The sequence below is a fragment of the Quercus suber genome, unplaced genomic scaffold (assembly GCF_002906115.3).
Source record: "Quercus suber isolate HL8 unplaced genomic scaffold, Cork oak 2.0 scaffold_509, whole genome shotgun sequence".
NCBI classification, from domain to species: domain Eukaryota; kingdom Viridiplantae; phylum Streptophyta; class Magnoliopsida; order Fagales; family Fagaceae; genus Quercus; species Quercus suber.
Genome location: NW_027069958.1, coordinates 429,815 through 453,179, shown reverse-complemented (window position 1 = coordinate 453,179; position 23,365 = coordinate 429,815). Strand labels below are relative to the sequence as shown.

The 23,365-nt window shown below is 34.3% G+C and overlaps 1 non-coding gene and 1 pseudogene across 1 annotated transcript; both read left to right on the top strand.

The window, feature by feature from the left end:
* Positions 1 to 1,983: 1,983 nt before the first annotated feature.
* Positions 1,984 to 3,621, top strand: LOC112021091 (geraniol 8-hydroxylase-like; annotated as a pseudogene).
* Positions 3,622 to 22,105: 18,484 nt separating this feature from the next.
* LOC112021392 (small nucleolar RNA R71) lies at positions 22,106 to 22,212 on the top strand. Its single transcript, XR_002883847.1, has one exon. It is a non-coding gene; the product is annotated as a small nucleolar RNA R71 (small nucleolar RNA).
* Positions 22,213 to 23,365: the final 1,153 nt, after the last annotated feature.

The following is a 23,365-nucleotide window of genomic DNA, read 5'->3' as shown; positions in this document are numbered from 1 at the left end:
TTAACTATGGGGATGGAACAGGAGATGATGATGATGACAGAGACCCTGATTGGCTATCTCAGATGTTTGAATTTGGTTTTATCAGGTTCATCAAATTAACAAGTCATAATCAAATTAGCCAGTTCCTGCAAATAATTCAAGAAGCTGTTAAAAAACTTGCTAGCCCTTTTTGTTTCCATCAGATGCTGGAGTACTTTACCAAACTGGGTCCGAGATAATTGGATGGAAGTCCAACCCTCAAAACATCTCATTCTCATTAATGGTTTCACTCATCAAGGGCAATGGTATGAAGGAAATTCTTTCCTTTCATTTGAAAATCCTATTGCTCTTGCAACATGCTGGAGAAATTATTTCAATAATCAAATTCTTGATGTTATCCAAGAATTATGGAAAGATTACCATTTCATAGGAAATATAAATAGAATTCATGTTTTTGGTATTAAACCTTATGTCTCTGCTGTCCGTCATTTAGAAAGAGCTGGTCATGTTGATCCAAGAAGGTTCCTTACTCCAAGAAAAAATCCTGTTTTCGAGCCACTTCTATACTGTGGATTTTGTAACCAGTATGCTATCTACCATGAGCATGAATATGTTGAAGTTTCTTCACAAGATGATTGATTTCTCTATTTGTCTAGCCTGCACAATGGCTAAAAATGTTGCAATATTCAAATGATGATTTCTCTATTTGTCTGGCCTGCACAACGGCCAAAAATGTTACAAAAGAATCTATGTCAGAATTTTGGCCCATGCCAAAAGCTTCTATGTCACTATTCAAAGGCATGCTGCTGAAGATCCTCATTATGGTGTATATTTGGTTTTCTTTAAGGACAATGATGATGTGGTCTAGGCCTAGACCCTTGTGTGGAAGGCCACTAAACTCTACGGATTCCTTCATGCTTCCCCAAAAATTGGAGTCAAAAAGAATGAAAGACTCACTTTTTCACTATTCATCTATCACTATTCACTTGTTACTGTTCATCCGACACTATTCACCTGTTACTATTCATGACACTGTACACTCCGAATTTTGCCTATTTAAGGGGAGTTGTCCCTTAAGTTAAAGGCAGAACTTATTCTCATATTCTAAGAACTCATTCTCCTTAGAACCTATTCTAAGAACTTTTCTTAGAACTTCACTTCTAGAGAGAGTTTTCCTCCTTAGAAGCCTTATTTGAGAGAGTTCCTAGTTTCTACTACTTCGTTGTTCACCTTGTTCACTACTACCCTGTTCTTACAAACCTTGTAACTAGGACTAGTTCAAGCTTTGTAACTATTAACCACTACTGTTGAGATCTTATATTCACTACTACTGTAAGTGTTTAACTCTACTTTCAATAAAGAAGTATTTTCAGTTAATTTTATGTTCATTATACTACTTGTTGCTACCGCCACCTTGGACGGATTACCGCCATACCGGACAGTTCTAAATTGCTTTCATTTACTTTGAATTATTTTGTTATATATTGCTTGGCTGGTTCTACCATCTTATTATTGCTTTCATTTATATTTGGCACATATCCCACATCTACTGTGGGTGCTCTTAGGAGTTTAATAAATTAATGTTTGATTTTTTTTTTTTTTTTTCACACATTAACTTGTAAAAATTATGCATAGTATCCTAACCTTATTTCTAAAGACATCATTCCAGATTGATCAATCAACACTATATTAGCAATATTTGTAGTCTTTCTTTTAGTTTTATCTCCGTTAAGTTTAGTTGGGTTGGGAGATGAGGCAACACAGCAGCATATGAAGCTGCCAAATTTGCTCTAACTTCCTATCAGTCCTTTTTCAATAATGGTAATCTCTCTACTTTTTTTAGAGTTTGTTTGGAGGGTGGATTACCTTTCTAGTTCTCCTTGTTTGGTTTAATATTATTGCAAATTATCAAAAAAAAAAACTTATTTCTGAAGTAATCCACTCCATATATCAACAAGATGGTTTTTAGGAGTTGCTTTCACTTAGGCAAAAAGAGCTAGAGAGATGGATTATTTCTTGAGCTTTATTCTATGTCTTTGCCTCACCTGGACCATTATTCAAGCTTTTTAAGTAAAGTGACTTCCACAAAGCTTCCATCGGGACCTAAACCTTTTCCAATCATCGGAAACCTTTTAGAACTTGTTGGTCATAAACCCCAAAAGTCCATGGCTAAACTTGCCAATACACATGGCCCCTTAATGACTCTAAAGCTAGGCTAGAAAACCACAATAGTAGTTTCTTCAGCAGACTTGGCGAAAGAAGTTCTCCAACAACATGACCAATTCTTCTGCAACCGTACCATTCCAGAGTCAGCCATAGCTAGCAATGAGCACGAGTTCAGCTTGCCTTAGCTACCAGTTTCAACCCAATAGAGAAACCTTTAAAGGATTTGCAAGTCCCATTTATTTGCTAATCAGATACTTGATGCAAACCAAAACCTCCGGTGAAAGAAAGTGCAAGAGCTCCTTGCCAATATCCATAATAGCAGTCTAAATGGAGATGCAGTTGGTATTAGCAAAGCAGCTTTTAAAACCTCCCTTAATTTGTTATCTACTACCACCTTCTTAGTAGACTTGGCTGACCCCAATTCTGCCACAGGAAGAGAGTTAAGCAAGCTTGTCCATAGTATCCTAGAAGTGGGGTCACGTCCAAACTTGGCAGACTATTTTCTTGTGCTTAAGAAGGTTGATCCTCAAGGCATATGAAGCTAGATGACAATTTACTTCGGGAAGATGATAGACCTCTTTAGCATCATTATTAGCCAAAGGTTGCTTCAAAGAAAAACGTTTGGTTCTATCAGAAACAATGACATGTTAGATACCCTTCTCCATATCAGTGAAGAAAGCACAAGGGAGATTGACAAAACTCAAATCGAACGTTTGTTTGTGGTAACATTTTCTTTACATTCTTCTTCAATAACTACAAATTTATTCATTTATAGGTTTTTTGGTAATTATCCATTTATGTACATTTTATTATTATGGCTTGTGGTCTCGTGAATGGATCTGATGATCTAGAATTGCATACTTTTTATGGATCGAATAGGACTTGTTTCTTGCGGGAAATGATACAACTTCGGTGACATTGGAATGGGTAATGGCAGAGCTACTCTACAACCTTGAGGTTTTGTCAAAAGCAAAAGCAAAGCTCAAGCAAATCATTGGCAAAGGAAATGCAGTAGTGGAATCTGACATTGATTGTTTACCGTACTTACAAGCAATAGTTAAAGAAACCTTTCGGTTACACCCTCCGGTTCTGCTGTTGCTTCTCTATAAAGTTGGAGCAGATGTAGAAATTCAGGGCTTCACAGTGCCAAAGGGTGCTTGTAAATATATGGGCTATAGGCAGGGACACCAGTTTATAGGAAAACCCAAACTCATTTAAGCCAAAGAGGTTCATGGGATCAGAAATTGATGTCAAGGGAAGGAATTTGAGCTTATTCCGTTTGGTGCAGGAAGGAGAATGTGTCCTGGATTACCGTTGGCATTAAGAATGTTACACTTGATGTTGGGTTCACTTATACACACCTTTGATTAGAAAGTTGAAGGTGGTTTTAAGCCCAAGGATATCTACTTTGAAGAGAAGTTTGGTTTAACCTTACAAAAGGCTAAACCCTTACGAGCTATTCCTATCATGGTGTAAGAATTTTATGCACTCTCACTCCCTCCTTCCATTTTAAACCAGCCTCCTCTAATTAGTAACTATTATTGTCCATCCTTCTAAGGGCTTGAAATTCAACTTTATTGTCATCTAAGAAAGCAATATCTGTTCAATAAAAAGTATAATAATTATCACACCTAACTTCTTGCACATCTTTAGTACATATTAACCTTTTCATATTTTCGGTGTAAAATAAATATCACATTTTCAGATTTTAAAACGTTTGCATAAATGCACACAATTCTAAAGATTATTGGTACAAATGTGAAAAATAAAAATTTATTAGATAGTTTGAGAGTATACTCCAACCCCTTCGAGCTATTCCTATCATAGTGTAAGAATTTTATGCACCCTCCCTCCCTTCCTTTCATCCAAACCAATCTCCTCTAATTAGTAACTATTATTGTCCATCCTTCTAAGGGCTTAAAATTCAACGTTATTGTCATAAAAGAAAGCAATGTCTATTCAATTTATTAGATCATTCGAGAGTATACTCCAACCCCATATAAGAGAGAGAAAGTATATTCTCAGAGTATCCAATAATAATTCATGAAAAATGATTCTCGAACAATATTTAGTTATTTACTGTTCAATAAAAAAGGATTTGATTGTTTTAGAATCTTCTACGCAGTGACCCACCGATCAAAGTTCAAAACAGACAAATGTGTATTTTCCTTTATGAATGAAGAAAATTCAACAAACCAAGGAACAGCAAGATACAACTTTCATTTGCAAGAGCCTACTTGATATCAAATGGCAAAAGCTCGGCCTTGTCCAAATTAGATCGCAATGGCATTGCAATAATGCAAATAAGGCACAAATTGACTGCTGACATAGATACGACATGCACCATTGTTGCCTTCTTCATTTGTTATGCTTTTTTCTTCCTGTTTCTATTATTTGTTGTTCATCAAAAAAGAAATTTAATTTTTAACTGTAATAATCTTTCTATATTTAGATATTTCGTGCTTCTTTAAATCCCTGGTTCCCGATTTTTTTTTTTCCTTCACTTCAATTTTCTCCTCCTCAACTTAGATGACTTCCCCCCTTTTGCCGTTTTGATTTTGTTCATACATCTTTGGTCAAAACCTCAAAACTATAAAGATATGTTTAATAAGGAGAACAATAATCTTTACCAATTGATATCTTAAGGAAGGAGTAATTATTCATAGTGTCAAGAGCACAATATATAAATGCATGCTTTCCTCTAACATGTCAATGGATCACACTATTTACATTCATGATAGGACCTATTATTCATGTGAGATTCGGCATGCATTTATTAAGCTCTTAAAGCACTTAATAATTCACTACAACAAAATGTATTTTTAGCAATGAAAATTAGCGAGGAAATATTTTTCGTCACTAAAAATACAACTTTAGCGACGAAATATGAATTTCGTCACTAATAATGAAAAAAATTAAAACATTTAGCGACAAAAAATAATTTTTGTTGCTATTGTGATCTGAAAAATGGGCGCCAGCGAAGGGAAACTTTGGGGCGAGCTTAATTAATCTATAGCAACAAAATATTCCATCGCTAAAAGTTGAAATATTTAGTGACGAAATATTTTGTAACTGTAGGTATTGCTATGGATAGTATTAGTGACGAAAATCCTTTCGTCGCTAAAAGAAAGAATTAGCGACGAAAAATAGTCGTCGCTAAAAATAATAATAGTTTTGCACTTCATTGTTTTAGTGACGAAATCATGTTTCGTCACTAAAAATTTGTAAAAAAATCTAGGTTCTTTAGTGACAAAACTAACCTTCATCGCTAAAAACTTAAAAGCCTAATACCTTTTGCGATGAAGAGGAAGCAATAGCGATGGAAATATTGCATCGCTAAAGGCCTGATTATAAATAACCTTTTATATCACTTTCTCCTCATTTCATTTCACACCCAAAAGTCTTAACACCCACATTGTCTTCATCGTCACACAAGGCTCCAACCGTTTGAAGCTGATAAGCCAACCATCGCCGATAAGCCACTGACGCTGAAGCCAACCATCCCCGACAAGCCATCGTTGCCGATAAATGTGTGAGAAACCCCACCGTCACCAATTTGAGAGCATTCCATCACCGATTTGAGAGCATTTCGCCACTGATAAGCCACCGTCACCGATTTGGGAACATTCCATTGTCGATAAGCCAACCATCGCAGATTTAAGAGCATTCCGTTGCCGATTCGAGCATTTCATCGCCGATTTGAGCATTCCGTCACCGATACTAAGTCACTCACCCTTTTTCTACTTATTTCTCCAATTTCTTTGCTCCATTTGTCTCTCTATAAATCAGCCACTCAAAAGTTCATTGGTAAATATTGTGAATTTGTGCTTTAATTTTAATGGTTTTTGCTTATTTGGGCTGTTGGAATTTTTTGTGGTAGTAATTTTTGTAGGAGTAATTTTCTGTTGGGATTTTAATGGGTTTTGCTCATTTGTTCATTTTTATTTCAGCTCTTTTTTTTTTCCTTTTTTTCTTTTTTTCATTTACATGCATTTTATGAGCAACCAAACAAAGACTATCCGAATGGCTATGGTTATCTTTATTTGTTTGTAAATAAGAATTCATTAGCAAATCATGTTCGGCACTTACTTCGGGGATATGCATGTTGAAATTTTTTTAATGTGAGCTATACTGACTTTTTTTTTTTTTTTAATTTTACAGGAAATGCCTTTCTAATAAGAACCTTTTGTAAGTCAAATTAATGCTTATACTTTAGGAATGGACATGGTGACATAATTAAATTGTTTTTGGAGTTTATCTCTCTGTTCACTCTATTGATATAATTAGTATTATTGGCTATACGAGTTTGGTGAATAGGAGACCCATCAATTGAATTTTCTTTGTATATTGTTTGTAAAGGCTTTTGATGAATACCCATTGGTGACATAATCTGAGGGCCTTTTTTTTTTATAGTATTGGTGACTAGGTTTTTGGTTGTATGTGATGACAAGGTTAGTGATTTTTTGGGTTGCTGTGGGGGAATAGAAAGAGGCTTAGATCTGTGAAAGTCAAAGACCAAAGCTTTGCCAACAAATTAGACTTGTACGCTTAGCTTGATCATAGTAAGTAAACTCTGTTTAAATACCTATAAAACTATATACTTGTGATGTTTGTGATTGGTTTTATGGTGTTGTTGTGTTGGAGCAAACGGGTGGCTTGCATGGTGTTATAAGGTGATTTAAATACATATTGGGAGTGTTTTTCATTTTTTGCAAATAGGAATAGACCTTGTTAATTAGATGTGATGAATAGTATTTTATTTGATTTCAATACTTGTAAGCATTATAGTTGTGATTGGTTTTGTGGTGGGTTGTTGTGTTGGAGCAAGCGGGTGGCTTGCATGGTGTTATAAGGTGGTTTAAATACATATTGGGAGTGTTTTTCATTTTTTGCAAATGTGAATGGACATTGTTAATTAGATGTGATGAATATTACTTTATTCAATTTTAATACTTGTAAGTATTGTACTTGTGATATTTGTGATTGGTTTTGTGGTGGTTGTTGTGTTAGTGCAAGCAAGTGGCTTGCATAATGTTATAAGGTGATTTAAATATATATTGGGAGTGTTTTTCATTTCTTGCAAATGTGAATGAGTATTATTGATTAGATGTGATGAATAGTATTTTATTTGATTTAAATACTTGTAAGCATTATAGTTGTGGAGTTTGTGATTGGTTTTGTGGTGAGTTGTTGTGTTGGAGCAAGCGGGTGGCTTCCATGGTATTATAAGGTGGTTTCAACTAATATTGGGAGTGTTTGAGTGTACAATGTATATTTGTTTAAGTATTAATATAGACTTGCGCATTCATGAATGGGATAGAATTTTATCTAAGTAACTTATAGACTTAGATGTTAAAATACATTATGCATGAGTTGTCCTTATTTTACTAAAGTAGAATTCATCTTGTAAATGTAGTCAAACATGGATAAAAGTTGGATGACAATGGGTAAGACACCCAATGGCAGATTAAGTCATCCATATATTGAAGGGGTCAATGCATTTATTAATTTCGCAAGAGCGGTTATGGACTTGAGCGGTAATATATCGTGCCCGTGGATTCACTATGTGAATTGCTATTGACAATCTCCTCATACTATGCGTATCCATTTGTTTCATCGTGGAATTATGCAATTTTACATTAATTGGTATAATCATAGAGAACCTCGTGTATTGAACGAGAACATTCATGATAATGAAATGCCGAATGGTGATCATTTGGATGGTATCGATACCTTAGTAGGTGACCGAATTAGAAGGGAACCAAGAAATACAACCAAAGATGAGGAGGTGCGTTATTTTGACAAACTTGAGAAAGATGCAAAGCATGAGCTGTATCTGGGTTGCACTGATTATAGTATCTTGAAGTTTGTTATTGAGATGTTGAATGTAAAAATAATGACCAACTTGAGTAATAAGGGACTTGATATGATGCTAGAATTGCTAACAAAAGTTTTACCAAAAGGTAACTTGGTTCCAAGGTTAATTTATGAAGTAAAAAAGATATTACATGACTTGGGCATATCATACGAGCATATAAATGCATGAAAAAATGATTGTGCACTATTTTGGAAGGAAAATAAAAACCTTGATAAATGTCCGATGTGTGAGGCACTTAGGTAGAAAGATACACGTACCTAAGGTAAGAAAATTCCTCATAAGGTATTGTGTTACTTCCCATTGACACCGAAACTGAGGAGATTGTACATGTCAGGCCGAAGAGCTAAAGACATTAGATGGTATATAGACAAACATGTGGGCGATGGGATAATGAGGCATTTGGCTGATAGTGAGAAGTGGAAGAAGTTTGATTTGCAACATCTCGATTTTTCCCTCGAACCTCACAATGTAAGGTTGGGGTTAGCTATAGATGGATTTAACCCTTTGGGGAATATGAACAACAACTATAGTATGTGGCCTATCATACTTATCCCCTATAATCTACCGCTTTGGTTGGTTACGAAGGAGCCATATTTTATGTTGTCCTTACTTATTCCTGGGCCCTATCAACCAGGAAATAAGATTGATATTTACTTGAAACCATTAGTTGACGAGTTGAAGGTGTTGTAGGAAGAAGGTATAGAAACTTATGATGTTTATAGTAAAGAGTATTTTTAAATGCGGGTAACTTTGTTATGGACAGTACACGATTATCTTGGATTTGGTAACATGTCTAGGTGGAGGACAAAGAGTTATCATTCTTTTTACACTTGCAACGATGAACCATATTCAAAAGCTTTGGAAAATAAAATTGGATTCATTAACCATCAAACTTATTTACCTATGGAACATCATTGGAGACATAGTCAGTTGTATAATGGTTTACCAGAGAAACAGAAGAGATCTTTAGAGTTACAAGTGGGAAAGATGCAAGAGCAGCTAGATAGAATGCCAAATATAATTTTAGGAAAGCATCCAAGTAACAAGAAGAGACAACTCACTGGGTAGCCAAATTGGTCAAAGATAAGTATTTTGTACAAGCTTCCATACTAGAAAAATAGGAACTTAAGCACAACATTGATGTCATGCATGTGGAGAAGAACATTAGTGAGAATATTTATGATACTTTGTTGGGCATTAAGGGGAAAAACAAAGACACTGACAAGACACAGATAGACTTGCAAAATGTGAACTTCAGGCATACGTTGCATTTGAAACAATGTCCTAATGGATTATATGACAAGCCTCAGGCTTTCTTTTCATTAAGCTTCAATGAAAGGGATAGTTTTTGTGACTTTTTGAAATCAGTCAAATATCTGGATGGCTATGCAGTCAACATATCAAGGTTAGTGAATGCAAAAAATGGTAGATTATCTGGTTTGAAAAGCCACGACTGTCATGTGCTACTACAATGGATTCTTCCAATTGGGTTGCGAGGGTTTGCAGATAAAAATATTAGTATTGTATTGTTTGAGTTGGGCAACTTCTTCCAAGGCTTATGCTCAAGGACTCTAAAGCGGAGTGAATTGGAGAAACTAGAAGAACGTATAGTTCTTATTCTATGCAAGCTTGAAAGGCTCTTTCCTCAAGCATTCTTTAATGTTATGGTCTACCTTGCTGTTCACTTGCCTTAAGAAGCAATTCTAGGAGACCGGTATAATATCGGTGGATGTATCCAATTGAAAGGTAATTAGATCCTTTGATGCATTCATCAATTGCATCTTTCCCACGTGGTATAAAATCACATACTGTGCATATTTTTTCCTTGTAGGTACCTTAGAAAATTGAAAAGATACGTTTCCAACCGAGCTTGACCAAAAGGTTTGATTGCAGAGGCTTACATTCTTAAAGAATGTATTAACAACTGGTCTCTATATATTGATGGGATCGAAACTGTGCATAACTGAAGAGAAAGAACTGAAGATTTTGGTGAATCTAGCGAAGGATTGATAGTTTTTTCATAGGCTGGCCGACCTACAGGTTGTAGGCGGAATGATGGCGACTTGTCTCGTGCATTGCTTGATACTGCTCATTGGTACTTGTTGTACAATAGTCCTGAGCTAGAGCCTTATTTAAAATATGTGATTTCATCCGCATATATTGTTTGATCAAGTTTTAAATATTATCTGTAATGCTTAGCTGAAAATAAATCACCTTACTTTCAACAGCGAACACAAAAGCACATTGCATAATCCTACTAGAGAAGCCATAACTCAAATCCAATGACAAGAGTTTCCCAAGTGGTTTAGAGAACGTGTAAGACATTTGAAATTTAATCACACACTAATAAATTTAAACATTTAAATTTGTTTGTCATTGCTTATTACTAATTAATATCACTTGTTGTATGTCATTATAGATGAATAGATTGAAAGTTAACGAGTCATCAGAAGTTACAAAATAGTTATGTTCATTAACAAATGGTCCTAAGCTACATTTGAAGGAGTACACAGTTTGTATGGTCAGTAGTACAAAGTTCAATACAAGGGACCTAGACAATCGTCGTGTAACCCAAAACAGTGGTGTATATACCGAAGGAGACCATGAGAGAGAAATGCATAACTTCTATGGACATGTGTGCAAAATTTGGGAATTAGAGTATATATTTCACCATAAAGTAGTTTTGTTCCAGTGTGAATGGTATAATACTAGTACCAATGGTCGAAAGAGAATGATAAGAACTGATGCACACTACACAAGCATTGATGTTACAAGTCGATGGTATCAAAATGACTCTTTTATACTTCCTAGTCAAGCGAAACAAATTTTCTACCTTCAAGATATCAAATTGCGTGACTCTTGGAAAATTGTGCAATGCATCCAACATAGGGGAGTGTTTGATGTCCCGAAAGTCAGGGGTGGAGAATCCAATAATGATAGAGAATAGAGTCACGCATTGCAACAAGTAGCGATTGTTGATGTTGTCTCTATCAATGTTGAGGGCAATATTATTGACTATTGTATGGGTGATGTTAAAATTGAGGTTATTCTTGAAGGTGGAACTTCAAGAGATACTAATCAAAATGATGAGCATGACATACCTAATGTTGATCTTGATATGGATTATGATATGTAGAGTTCATAGCAATTGTCTAAGTAGTAATTGTTTTGTACTTATCTTGAACTTGATATAGATATTGATGTAGTCATTTGTTATATTGAGTTAGTAGTAATTGTGTTTAAATTTAACGCTTGTGAATTACTTGATATGAATAATGGTGTAGACTATAATATGTAAAGTTAGCAGTAATTGTTATTAAAATGTTTTTTACTTATCTTGAACTTGATATGAATATTAATGTGGTCATTTTTTATGTTGAGTTAGTAGCAATTGTGTTCAAATTTTGCACTTGTTAATTGCTTGATATGGATAATGGTGTGGACTATGCTATGTAAAGTTATTAGCAATTGTACTTATCTTTCATATCAATACATAGTTTCAAAAAATGCTCAAATACACTAGTAATATACCAAGTTATGAGATGGCAAGATTGGATAGAATAAGGCAAAACCAAGAGAGAATTAATGTTTTGGGATTGAAGCACATCTCAACTTCTCTAAAGGATTCTGCTCAATCCAATTATGCAAAAGAGAAAAGAAGTAAAGCTAGTGTTGTAGTAGATGATGATTATGTACGACCTATTGGTGACGCTAACAATGATGAAGAGTTATCTAATTCTGTAATTCATAAGGTACAATAAATGTTCCATAGGGTACAATAGATGATAATAACTTTATTGTTCCATTACTTGTAATTACTTTATTATTCCATTATATGTATGTTTGTTAGTTACAAATGGCACCAAGACAACTTACACGCTCGCGAAGTGAGGCATCTATCTCGGTAGTCCAATCTACAAAAATACCTCCTGAAGCAAATCCTCCCACCCAAAGTTCTTCTAGTGTAAAGACACAGACTACTGGCGCATTAATTAATACGACTGGTAATTACAAAGAACATACTTAATTCTACACCTTGTTTTTACTATTTAGATTATACTTCACTTAATTTAGCTATAATGTACATGGAATGTATAATTTTTTGACATTAATAATGTTTAAATAGGATTTGTTAGCAGAAATACCCATGAAACAACACGTGGTATAGCAATACAGGCACTTGTTGAAAAAAGTGGTAAGTTGCTACTACGTATAACTATAGAGTATGATGCTCCTATTGGGAAGAATGTGTGCAAGCTTGTCAATCAAATTGGTATACAAGTGTGAAGTAATTTGTGTAGTTACACATGAAAAATTGGAAAAATGTTGATGCTACTACTAGAGATGTGGTGCTTCAAAATATCGCGGTAAATTTATATTGATAACGTCTAACTCGTCTTTTTTGTCACTAAGCATATTAAATTCATATAATAGTATTTTTATAATACATGTACACTTCATTTTACAGGATCAGTTTGAACTACAAGGGGATTCCAACTTGGTAACAAAAACATTAAATACAAAATGTTGAAGATTATTGAGTTCCAACTCCCACAAGTTACATCAAGTTTATAAAAAACTCGTACAATCTCAGTGGTGCTGACTGTGCAAGAAGCCACCCGTCAAAGAATGCCAAACTTGAGCTGTGGATTGAACTCATTGATGGGATATGAACTAATGAGGATTGGCTAGTAAATTATTTATACGTATATTATTATTATCCAATGTTTACTATATTATGTTTTAAACTAATTAAATTAATACTTAGATGAAGTAAATGTATACTGTTTTATTCATGATCTAATAAATATCTTGAATGTTGTTTATTAGAAAAAATCAAGAAAGAACTCTGAAAATAAGAAGAAAATTTGAAGCAAACATAGATGCAGGACAAAGGCACTTGCTGTTAAGGTTGATGAGGAGGTGCGTGTTTTTTCATTTTCTTAAACCTTAGTATATTACTTGTTGTGATTAATTAAGTATATCTATCTAACACTTGAATGTTAATTAATCAAAAAAAACAATAATGATAGTCAAGTTTTTGAATTGGCAAAAATATTCAAAGAAGTTCATTTCAATCAAAATACAAATATATGGATACACCATGAGGATGAAGCGAAATATGTATTTGTATCATTCCATCCCTACCATGTTTGTAAAGCTATAACATATGTAGTATTAATGTTGTGATTGTTTGTTTCTTTCTCTCTTTCAAATGATAGAAAAATATTCTCAAAGTGCAAGAGGATTATTGTCAAGATCCTAATGCAATTCCCCTTACACAAGAGGAGATCTCAAACTTGGCTTTTAAGTAGAAGTCTGGTATTATAAAAGGACTAGGCATGAGACATTTCTCTTCTCTAGTAACCATTGCCTCATCTAATTCCTCGGTGGAGTATATCCAACAGCTAGAAAATGAAATAATTGAGCTTAAAGAGGCAAGAGTTAGGGCCCAAGAGGAGCAAGCTAAGGACCAAGAGGCATGAGCTAAGTAAGAAGAGGTCCAAAAGAATATTCTTAACTTTTTAAGGAGTAAGGGTTATGATGACGCTTTTACCTATGGGGGTGGTTCAACTTCAAGTTAAAATACTTTTTGGTTAGTATTTTATTTTAGCAATTAACCCATATTACATGGGGTGACTACTCTTAATGTATTGTTAGAAATGTTTCTTATAATATATTTAATGCTTTTACTTTACGATTTTAATGTAGTATTATTTTTATATTTGTGCAGAATTTTTATTAGTGGCTTTTAGGATATTTACTTTTGGTATTACTTGAAGACATTTGAAGATATCTTTCGTTAGTTCTAATTATATTATGCTACACTTTTTGTATTGTTATAAAACATTGTGAGTTATTGCATATGTTGCAAACAATTATTGTATGGAAAGAGTTTAAATTGGATACTTGTTTTACTTTTTACTTGTGGAATGTATAGATCTTTTTTTTATAAATGTGTTGTTGAAATAAATGTATTATTCAAATGTGAAGTTTTAATAATGTAATAATAGGTTACAGGTAAATATCAAAGCCATGAAAAAAATAAAAACAAAAAATAAGTTTTAGCAACAAATTTTTTCGTCACAAATATAGCAACAAAAAATTTTTTTAGCGACGAAATATTTAATTGCTAAATGTAGCAAAAATTTGTAAGAAAAGGTTTTAGTGACGAAAATTTTCGTCGCTATATGTGCCTAGATTTTCTTAAAAATAGTTTTATTGACGAACTTTTTCGTCATTATATGTACCCGAAAATAGTTTTTGTGACGAAATTATTCGTCACTAAATATGATTTAATAAAATAAAGTGTTTTTAGTGATGACATATTTTTGTCACTGAATGGTGTTTTTAGCGATGAAAACATTTAGCAAAGAAACATTTTCGTCGCTAAAAGTTTTTTTTTTTTTTAAATCAAATCTATTAGGATATATGTAGATCATGTTAGAAACATATGTCAATATTTTGGTAGATCTAGGATATGTTTAATACTTCAAGAAACCTTATTCCAAGTTCAAGTGTTAAAACCATACAAGTCTGTCCAAGAATCAAGTGAGAAAGTGCTGAATTTTAAAACTCGATAGCTGATCGACATCTCTCGACAGTTAGGCTATCTATCTAGCTCTTCAATTGATTGTTATCGCAATCTCGACACCTCTCGATAGCTAGGTCAATCGATCGAGAAAGCTCATGTCCCCTTGACAACTCCTCGATAGCTTCTCGATAGCTGTATCTATCGAAGTTTAAAGCTCGACACCTCCTCGATACCTTCTTGACACCTGGCTATTTGTCGAGGTTAGGGAATTCAGATTTTCAGATCTGATTTTCGGTCCATGATGACATGTATGTATAGGGTTTCTTTTCTCACAACTCTAAACCTATATAAGGTTTATTTTAGAGGTTGTCACACAAGAGAATACAAGGAGAATATATGCAAAAGGTGACTAATGCCTTATTCTCTCTGAAGGAAACTACTACATTTTTGTGCCTTAGGGTTTTGTAACCAATTACTTCTTGATCTTCATTATTGATGAAGTGAAGAACTTTGTAGCTAACATCTTCTTCTAGTTGGTGATTAAGTCGCGTACTGGGATCCGCACAATTGGTTAGTCACGTACTGGGATTCATGCATCATTAAAGGGTGGCATTCATATATTGAAGAGTTTAGAGGTTCTAAAGCGGTAGAAGGTTTCTGCTGTAAGTTCATCTACAGGGATTGTAGAGTCTAGAGACAAAAGTTTTGTACTAAATCTGATACTTCTCTTTACTATAGTAGATTGCTTTTCGGGAAGGTTTCCCCCTTAGGTTTTTTACTGTGAAACTAGTTTGTTTCGTTAATTTTCCTAGGTCATCATATCTTGTATTATTTATTTTTTTGCTGCATGATTTTGACATGATATTGATGTTTGTCTGTTTTTAAAAATTTTATTCATAATAAATCTAATTAACAACTTGGATTTAAAACTTGCTAATTCTATCAACCAGGGTTTAAATTTCCCAACAAGTGGTATCAGAGCAGGTACACTCTGATTAGATTAATTTTTGGAGTGTGATCTTTGACCCCTTTTGTCATGGATCGTGGATAATCTCTTTTGATTCCTCCTTTATTTGATGGAACTAATTATGCGTACTGGAAAGTTCGTATGAAAGGTTTTTTTGTAGGCACTAGGTAAACAAGTATGGCAAGTTGTTGAAGTTTGCTGGATTAAGCCCAAGGAAGTGCCGGTGGATTGGGATGATGCAACAATCAAAGCGGCAAATTTCAATAGTAGGGCCTTGAATGCTTTGTTTTGTGGGGTTACCAATGAAGAATTCAAGAAAATATTATCCACAGAAGTTGCCAAGAAAGCATGGACCATTCTTTAGACTACCTATGAATGTACCAAGGCAATAAAGACTGTGAAGTTTCAAAGACTCACTAGTAGTTTTGAAGAAATAAGGATGAAGGAGGATGAGACCTTTGATGAGTTCTATGCTAAACCCATGGATATTGTGAATTCTGCTTTCAACCTTGGAGAATTTATAGCAGAATCCAAAATTGTTAGGAAAATCCTTAGGTCTTTACCTGAAAGATTCCATGCCAAGATCACTGTCATTGAAGAAGCAAAGGACATTAATCAAATTCATTTGACTGAGCTTATAGGGAACTTTCAAACCTGTGAGATAGGATTAGGCTAAATGGGAAAAGGTGGAAAGAGTAGAAACTTAGCTCTCAAGGGTATAGAGGAAAAGATTGAGGACTCCGAAGATGAAGATGAAAGTGAAGAAAGTGAAGATGATGATAAAGATGATGATGAGGATGAGGATCTAACCTTCATAACTGATGAGATTATCAAATTTTTCCAGTTTAGGAAAAAGGATAAGGGCAAAACTCTTAGGATACCTAAATCCTCAAGGAAGGGCAAGAATAAGAAATCCCTCATCCAATGCCATGAGTGCAAAGGTTTTAGTTATATGAGGATAGAGTGCCCAAACCACCTCATGAAGGAAAAGACCAAGGAGTCAAAAGATAAAGGATTGGTTGCTACTTAGAGTGATACTGAAAATGACTCTTCCAATGAGTATATGGATGAATGTTATCACGTTATGGCCTTCATTGCCTCAACCAATAAGGTGATTGTCGAGAGTGCTAATGACAGTGAGAATTCTTCTAATAATGAAGTACCCAAAAAGATGACCCTTCAGGAAGCCTATGATAAGCTATGCACTGAATTCATAAAATCTGAAAAGATTTCTCATCTTTGTAGAAAAGAGCTTAATGTGGTAAAAACTAAAAAAGCTTATCTGTTAGTCAAACTAGATGAGACTATAAGCTTAGTTAAGACTTTTGTTGTAGAGAACACCTCATTAAAAGAGAAGGTCAAGAATCTTAAGGCTGAGCTTAATTAAACTAGAACTCAAATAGAGAGGATGTCTAGTGCAAAACTTAATGAGGTATTGAATGCTCAAAAGTCTATTTCTGATAAGACAGGTTTAGGATATGCTGTTTCCTTCGGCCCCTCCTCTTCCATGGCTTTTGGATCAAAGACTGTTTTTGTGCCTCAATCTGAGAAAGGTAATAAAGGTATGAAATCTAAAATTAATTTTTCTAACTCTAAATCCTTTATTAGACCTCATGTTTGTCATCATTGTGGTGTTTCTGGACACATTCGTCCTAATTACTTTAAGTTGTATCCTCATAAGCAATTGTCCAAACGGTCACAAGTTTCCTCTCAAGGACCTACACCTTTGTTTGGAGAGTTATTAAAAGTTTTGAGCTTTTTAACTCAATTTCAAGAGAATTATAATTCTTCTATATCTTTTAGCAAACATACTAGGATACGTGCCTTTGCATCTTCATGGCCAAAAACTCGTGTTATGTGGGTGAGAAAGGAGCCTAAGACTTAATTGTCTTTTCTATTTGTCCTCTACTTTAATTCTTTCTATATAAAGTAGGACTCTCTTTACTTGATTTCTTATCTGCTTTTGGAATCATGTTTTCATGCATCTGCACCCTTCTATCGTGCCTTCATACATATGCATCTTTCTTTCTGCTTTTATGTTGTTTGTCTAATTTTGTTTGGTTGTTTGGTCTTTATTTTTTTGGTTTTCAAAATAAAAAGGAAAAATCAGAAAAATACAAAAATAGTGTGTTTATGTACATTGGTACTTGTGTACCTTTGATGGCCATTGAAACAAAGTTTTTCTAAACTTTATATCTTTTGTAGCTTAGATGAGCATCTCTATGCACAACTAAGCAAGTGAGCTTTGTGGCTCTTATTTGTGATGAGTAAGATTAAGTTATCTCTTATACTTAACACTCATATCACTCTTTTTGAAGGGAATGATTAGAAAATCCTAAAAGAAAGGCATAAATAACCATCTCACTACTGTTGCCCATCAATCATGAAAGACATCTATATGCATCGGCATAGCAAAAATGTGATGTCAATGACATTTGTCTGCTTCAGCATAACAAAATTGGAATGTCAATTATCATTGGGTATTTCTTTTCTCTCTCTTAAATGCTCATGCATGATATGCTAAATAAAAGAAAAATATGCAAAGAAAAATAGAAAGCAAAAAGATCAAAAATGCTTTTAAATATGATTGCAAGCGTGTATTCTAAGAGATGTGGGAGTTATAGGATGTACTTTGAAGGTGATAGTCTCTATTAAAACAATTGTGATTGTGTGTAAGTTAAAGCAATTTTCTCATATCTTAAATCATCATAACATGTAGATGCTTATGCAATCTTACGATGTTTTTCACACACAATACGCAATATTCTTTGCTACTCTTGATACATGTGCAGGTAAAATGTGATTTGTCCATCACAAGGTTTTACATGTGTTAATGTATACTCACTAAACTGTCTTGACTTGTTTTTGAAATATAAAATTGGTTAGACTTGTTGTGTGTGTGTGTGTATGTGTGTGTGTGTGTGTGTTTTGGGATCTATGTGCTTAACATTTTTCTTGTTGAAAGATTTTTTTTTTCACATGTCGTGTATCTTTCTATTATCTTGTCATTTATAGTATCTTGTTTCATTACATTCATGCATTTATATGGATTCCTTGTGCCCCTTTGACCATCCTTGATCATCTTTATATTTCTCAGGTGAAGCTTTCTAGTTTCTTGTACCATTTGTCAATCATGACAAAAAGGGGAAGAAAGTGTTGAGAATATATAGTTTCTTTTTAAGATTTTGCATATTAAGGGGAGAAATATATGTCTTTGTAAGGGGGAGTTTTGTTTCATCTTGTTAGAAGGAGTGTTTACCTCCTTGTTGTTGTAAGAGCTTCTTTTAGCTTCTTCTTCTTGTACCTTGGGTCTTGTGACCATTATTGAAATACATTGTACTTATCTTCTTTATATGTTGACGTATGTTTCTTTCACCTACTCCTACATGTGTTGTTTCTTTTCTCTCTTTATACACATGTTTCTTATTACTTGTATGCAATCCATTATTTCTGTTTTACAGAAAGATGCCTTAATGAGTTTTGTTTAAAGTGTTTCAGGAATACAGGTTGTCAAAGTCTACTTGCCACAAACTCTCTTCTTGCAAAGTTTTTCAAGAGTTTGTGTTAGGATAGATTTTATTGTATTCAACAAGTAAATATGAGTTGAGTGATTTATGATTTCTTTCATATGTTCATTTGTTTGTTGTGGTTTTGTCTCGGATTGCCAAATGGGGAAATTATTAGGACATATGTTGATCATGTTAGGTACATATGTCAATATTTTATGTAGTTGGCTAATCCTTTGACAAAATGCACTTTATTTGTATATGGGTAGATTTAAGATGTGTTTAACACTTCAAGAAATATTCTGTATAAGATAATCAAGAAATATGCACTTTTTTTTTTTTTTCAAACACTCATATATCTTCTCTTTTCTTCAACCCAGTGTAAGAATAGATCAATTGGGTAACTAGGGATAAAGATAATAAAGAGGTAAGCTTGAAAGGCTCAATTGATTCAAAGAATGCCTAAATCACTTTCCAAGTAATATTCTGTATAAGATTTCTCCATGAGAGTTATTCAACAAGTTCTAGAATAAGTAGAGATCATCCAAATTTACAAAATTCACATAAAACTTCTCTAGGTATGCACAATGATTAATGATCATATCAAATTAAACAAGATCAAGTAAAGAATTAACAACTGGACTTAAGCAATGAGAATGATTCCTAAAAATTATAAGAAATTTCAACCATAGTCTTATCATAGGCATTTTTTTTTTTGAAATATTAAAAATAAAATAAATTCCCTTCCCCCAAACTTAAATTTCACATTGTCCTCAATGGGAAAAAGGAAGAAAAAGTAATTAAAAGAATGAGAAAGGAGAAGAGATGCTCCCCTGATTTTTAATTGAATATTTTTCCTTGAGGTGTAACCATGTACCCATTGAAGATTTCTTTGGTCTCTTTATTCCTACAAAATGAAAGAAAAAGAAAAAAAAAGAAAAAAAAAATAAGATAAAGAAAAAATAAAAACATAAACATAAAAATAAAAAACTTGGGTTGCCTCCCAAAAGCGCTTTATTTAACGTCTGTAGCTAGACGTTATCCTCCATTAAAATCCTATGTGTGCAAATTGAAGGACTAATTCCTTTGATGTCAGAGATGGTCCAACCCAAAGCCATTTTGTGTTCCCGCAAGATTCTCAGCAACTTTTCCTCCTCTACATCACTCAAAGAACTGTTAATAATAACTGGCAAAGTAGAGTCTTGGCCTAAGAAAGCGTACCTTAAATTTGATGGAAGCGGTTTGAGCTCAAGTTTAGGAGGTTCCTCTGGTGGAGATGTTGGCTGACATGATTTTAGGTCTTCCACTTTTGGTTGCATTGAAGGAGGAAAGAGTGGTGTAGCCTCCAAATATCTTTCACACTCTTTAACCTCTTCATTATTGAATTTAACAAGTGTAGAGCGAGTAAGACATACCTCAAGTGGTAACTTTTGAAAATCAATTGCACAAGTCTCATCGGCCATGATCATGTCTCGGTCACTTATTTGAAAACAAGAATGTGTCTCGGAAGGAAATTCCATAGACTTGAATACATTAAAAGTGACCTCATCCTCTCCGACCCTCAAAACAAGTTTTCCTTGCTGGACATCAATTAAGGTTCTCCCAGTCGCAAGGAAAGGTCGACCCAATATCAAAGGAATCTCCTCGTCCTCATCCATATCAAGGACAATGAAGTCAGCCGGGAAGATGAACTTGTCAACTTTTACTAATACGTTCTCAATGACTCCTCTTGGATATTTAATGGATCTATCCGCCAATTGTAAAGAGATAGTAGTCGGCTTTACTTCTCCAAGACCTAATTTCCTGAAAACAGAGAGAGGCATTAGATTAATACTTGCCCCTAAATCACATAAAGCTCTATCAAAATAAGATTGTCCTATAGTGCAAGGGATAGTGAAACTCCCTGGATCTTTCAGTTTAGGTGGCAGCTTCTTTTGTAAGATTGCACTACTCTCCTCTGTCAGCATTACTGTTTCATGCTCCTCCAGTTTCCGCTTCTTTGATATAATATCCTTCAAAAATTTAGCATATTTAGGCATTTGTTCCAAAGCTTCAATGAGAGGAATATTAATATGCAATTGCTTAAATATACTTAGAAATTTAGAAAACTGATCATCCACATTGTTTTTTCTTAATCTTTGCGGAAAAGGAATTGGTGGATCATAAATTGAAGGAGAATAAGTCTCAAAAGTAACTTCCCTGGATTTTTTGTATTTTGAAGCTCTTTCATTCTCCTTAGTTTTCTCAGCTTGCTCCATTTCTTTCATCTCTGACTCGACTTCCTTCATCTTTGACTCCTCATTATCCACAGGTTTATCTTGTTTGGCATTTGTTACTTTTGGCTCCTCATATGTTCGCCCACTTCTCAATGATATTGCCTTTACATGTTCTTTCGGATTGGTGACAGTGTTGCTTGGCAAAGTTCTTGCAGTCCTCTCTGTGAGCATGCTTGAGAGCTGACCGATTTGCACCTCAAGATTGTGGATTGAAGCTGAGTGGTTTTGGATCGCCACATCTGTCTTCTGCATGTACTGCATGAACATGTCCTCAAGTGTCGGCTTCTTCTCTTGCTGTGGAAATTGCTGAGGTGGTTTAGCTTGCCCTTGGTTATTGCTCCATGATAAGTTGGGTGATTCCTCCATCCAGGATTGTACGTGTTCGAGTATGGATTATTTTGACGTTGAAAATTTGACATGTAATTTGTCTGTCCATAACTCGATTGGGCAAAAGGATTTCCCACTTGGCAATCGACACTTGAATGATTTCCTGCACAATGATCACAAACGACATTAGTTTGAATAGCATTAACATTCATTTTACCTAGTTGTTGAGACAAAGTTGCCATTTGTGCCGCCAATGAGGTAATAGAATCAAGTTCTAAAACTCCAGCTGCCTTTCTTGGCATTGCTCTTTCTGTAGGCCATTGATAGTTGTTGGATGCCAATTCTTCCAGAAGTTCATAAGCTGCCTCATGTGTTTTACTCATTAAAGCTCCACCAGCTGCTGCATCAACCATAGACCTGTTTGTAGCTCCTAGACCATTGTAGAATGTTTGCACTTGAAGCTATGCTGGAAGGTCATGATGAGGACACCTTCGCAATAATTCTTTGTACCTCTCCCATGCTTCATATAATGATTCACCCTCAAATTGGATGAACGTGGTGATATCATTCCTTAGCTTTGCTGTCTTCTCGGGAGGGAAATATTTTGCTAAAAATTTTTGTGCCAACTCCTCCCATGTAGTAATGATGCCAGGTGGCAAAGAATTCAACCAAACTTTTGCTTTATCCCTAAGTGAGAAGGGAAAAAGCCTTAGTCGAATCGCATCATCTGTCACTCCGTTATGTTTAAAAGTATCACAAATTTCCAAGAAATTTGCAATATGGACATTAGGATCCTCTTGTGACAGCCCCCAAACTGGACAGTCTGCTGTATCATCTGAATGATGGCCGGCTTGATCTCAAAATTATTGGCTTGTATAGCTAGCCTCCTTATGCTCGATGTAGCTTCATTTACCGAGGGCATAGCATAATCCCTTAACGCCTTTTGCTCTTGATCGGCCATCTTAGATAGAGATGTGTTGGCCTCTTTCTTCTTTTCCTTCTTGAGCTGACGTAAGGTTCTTTCAATTTCAGGATCAAAGATTGTATGGTCTAATGGTTTAGATCGGGGCATGCACTTCTACTTCCTGAAAAGAAAGAAAACAAACTCAGATGCACCTAATTTTTTTTTATTAAATAAAATAAAATAAAATCCAAAGTAGTAAATATCTAGCTAGTACCAATATCAATAACAAATAGTTAATCCCCGGCAACGGCGCCAAAAACTTGTTCGCGTAAAATAATCTGCAAGCGCACAGAATCGTAACAAGTAGTAAAGTGTTTTTAGAAAACGAATGTCGAACCCACAGGGATTAACTATTTTATTAAATACCAAAATTTACTAAATTAAGTACTATTTGGAAAATCGAAAATAGATGGAACGTTCTACTATTTGAATTAAATTAAACTATTTAATAAAAATAAATCTATGAATAAAAAATTAACAAAGCGTAAAATCTAAAAGTGTAAAAATATGATAAGAATGGATCTAGAGCAGTTGATTTCACCTAACAAATCCCACACAATTTATTCTTCCTAATTATTAAATTCTAATAATCTCCCGTTGATGATTAAAAATTCCTTAAGTATTCAATATCTTCTCTCGAATAATATTAAAAATATATTCAACTAACAATTCCATATCTCTATGTGAATTTAATTAATTGGAGACTCATTACGTACTTTGAATTTTTTGAAAAATCACACTAGTCGCGGTAAAGCATCTCTACTTTC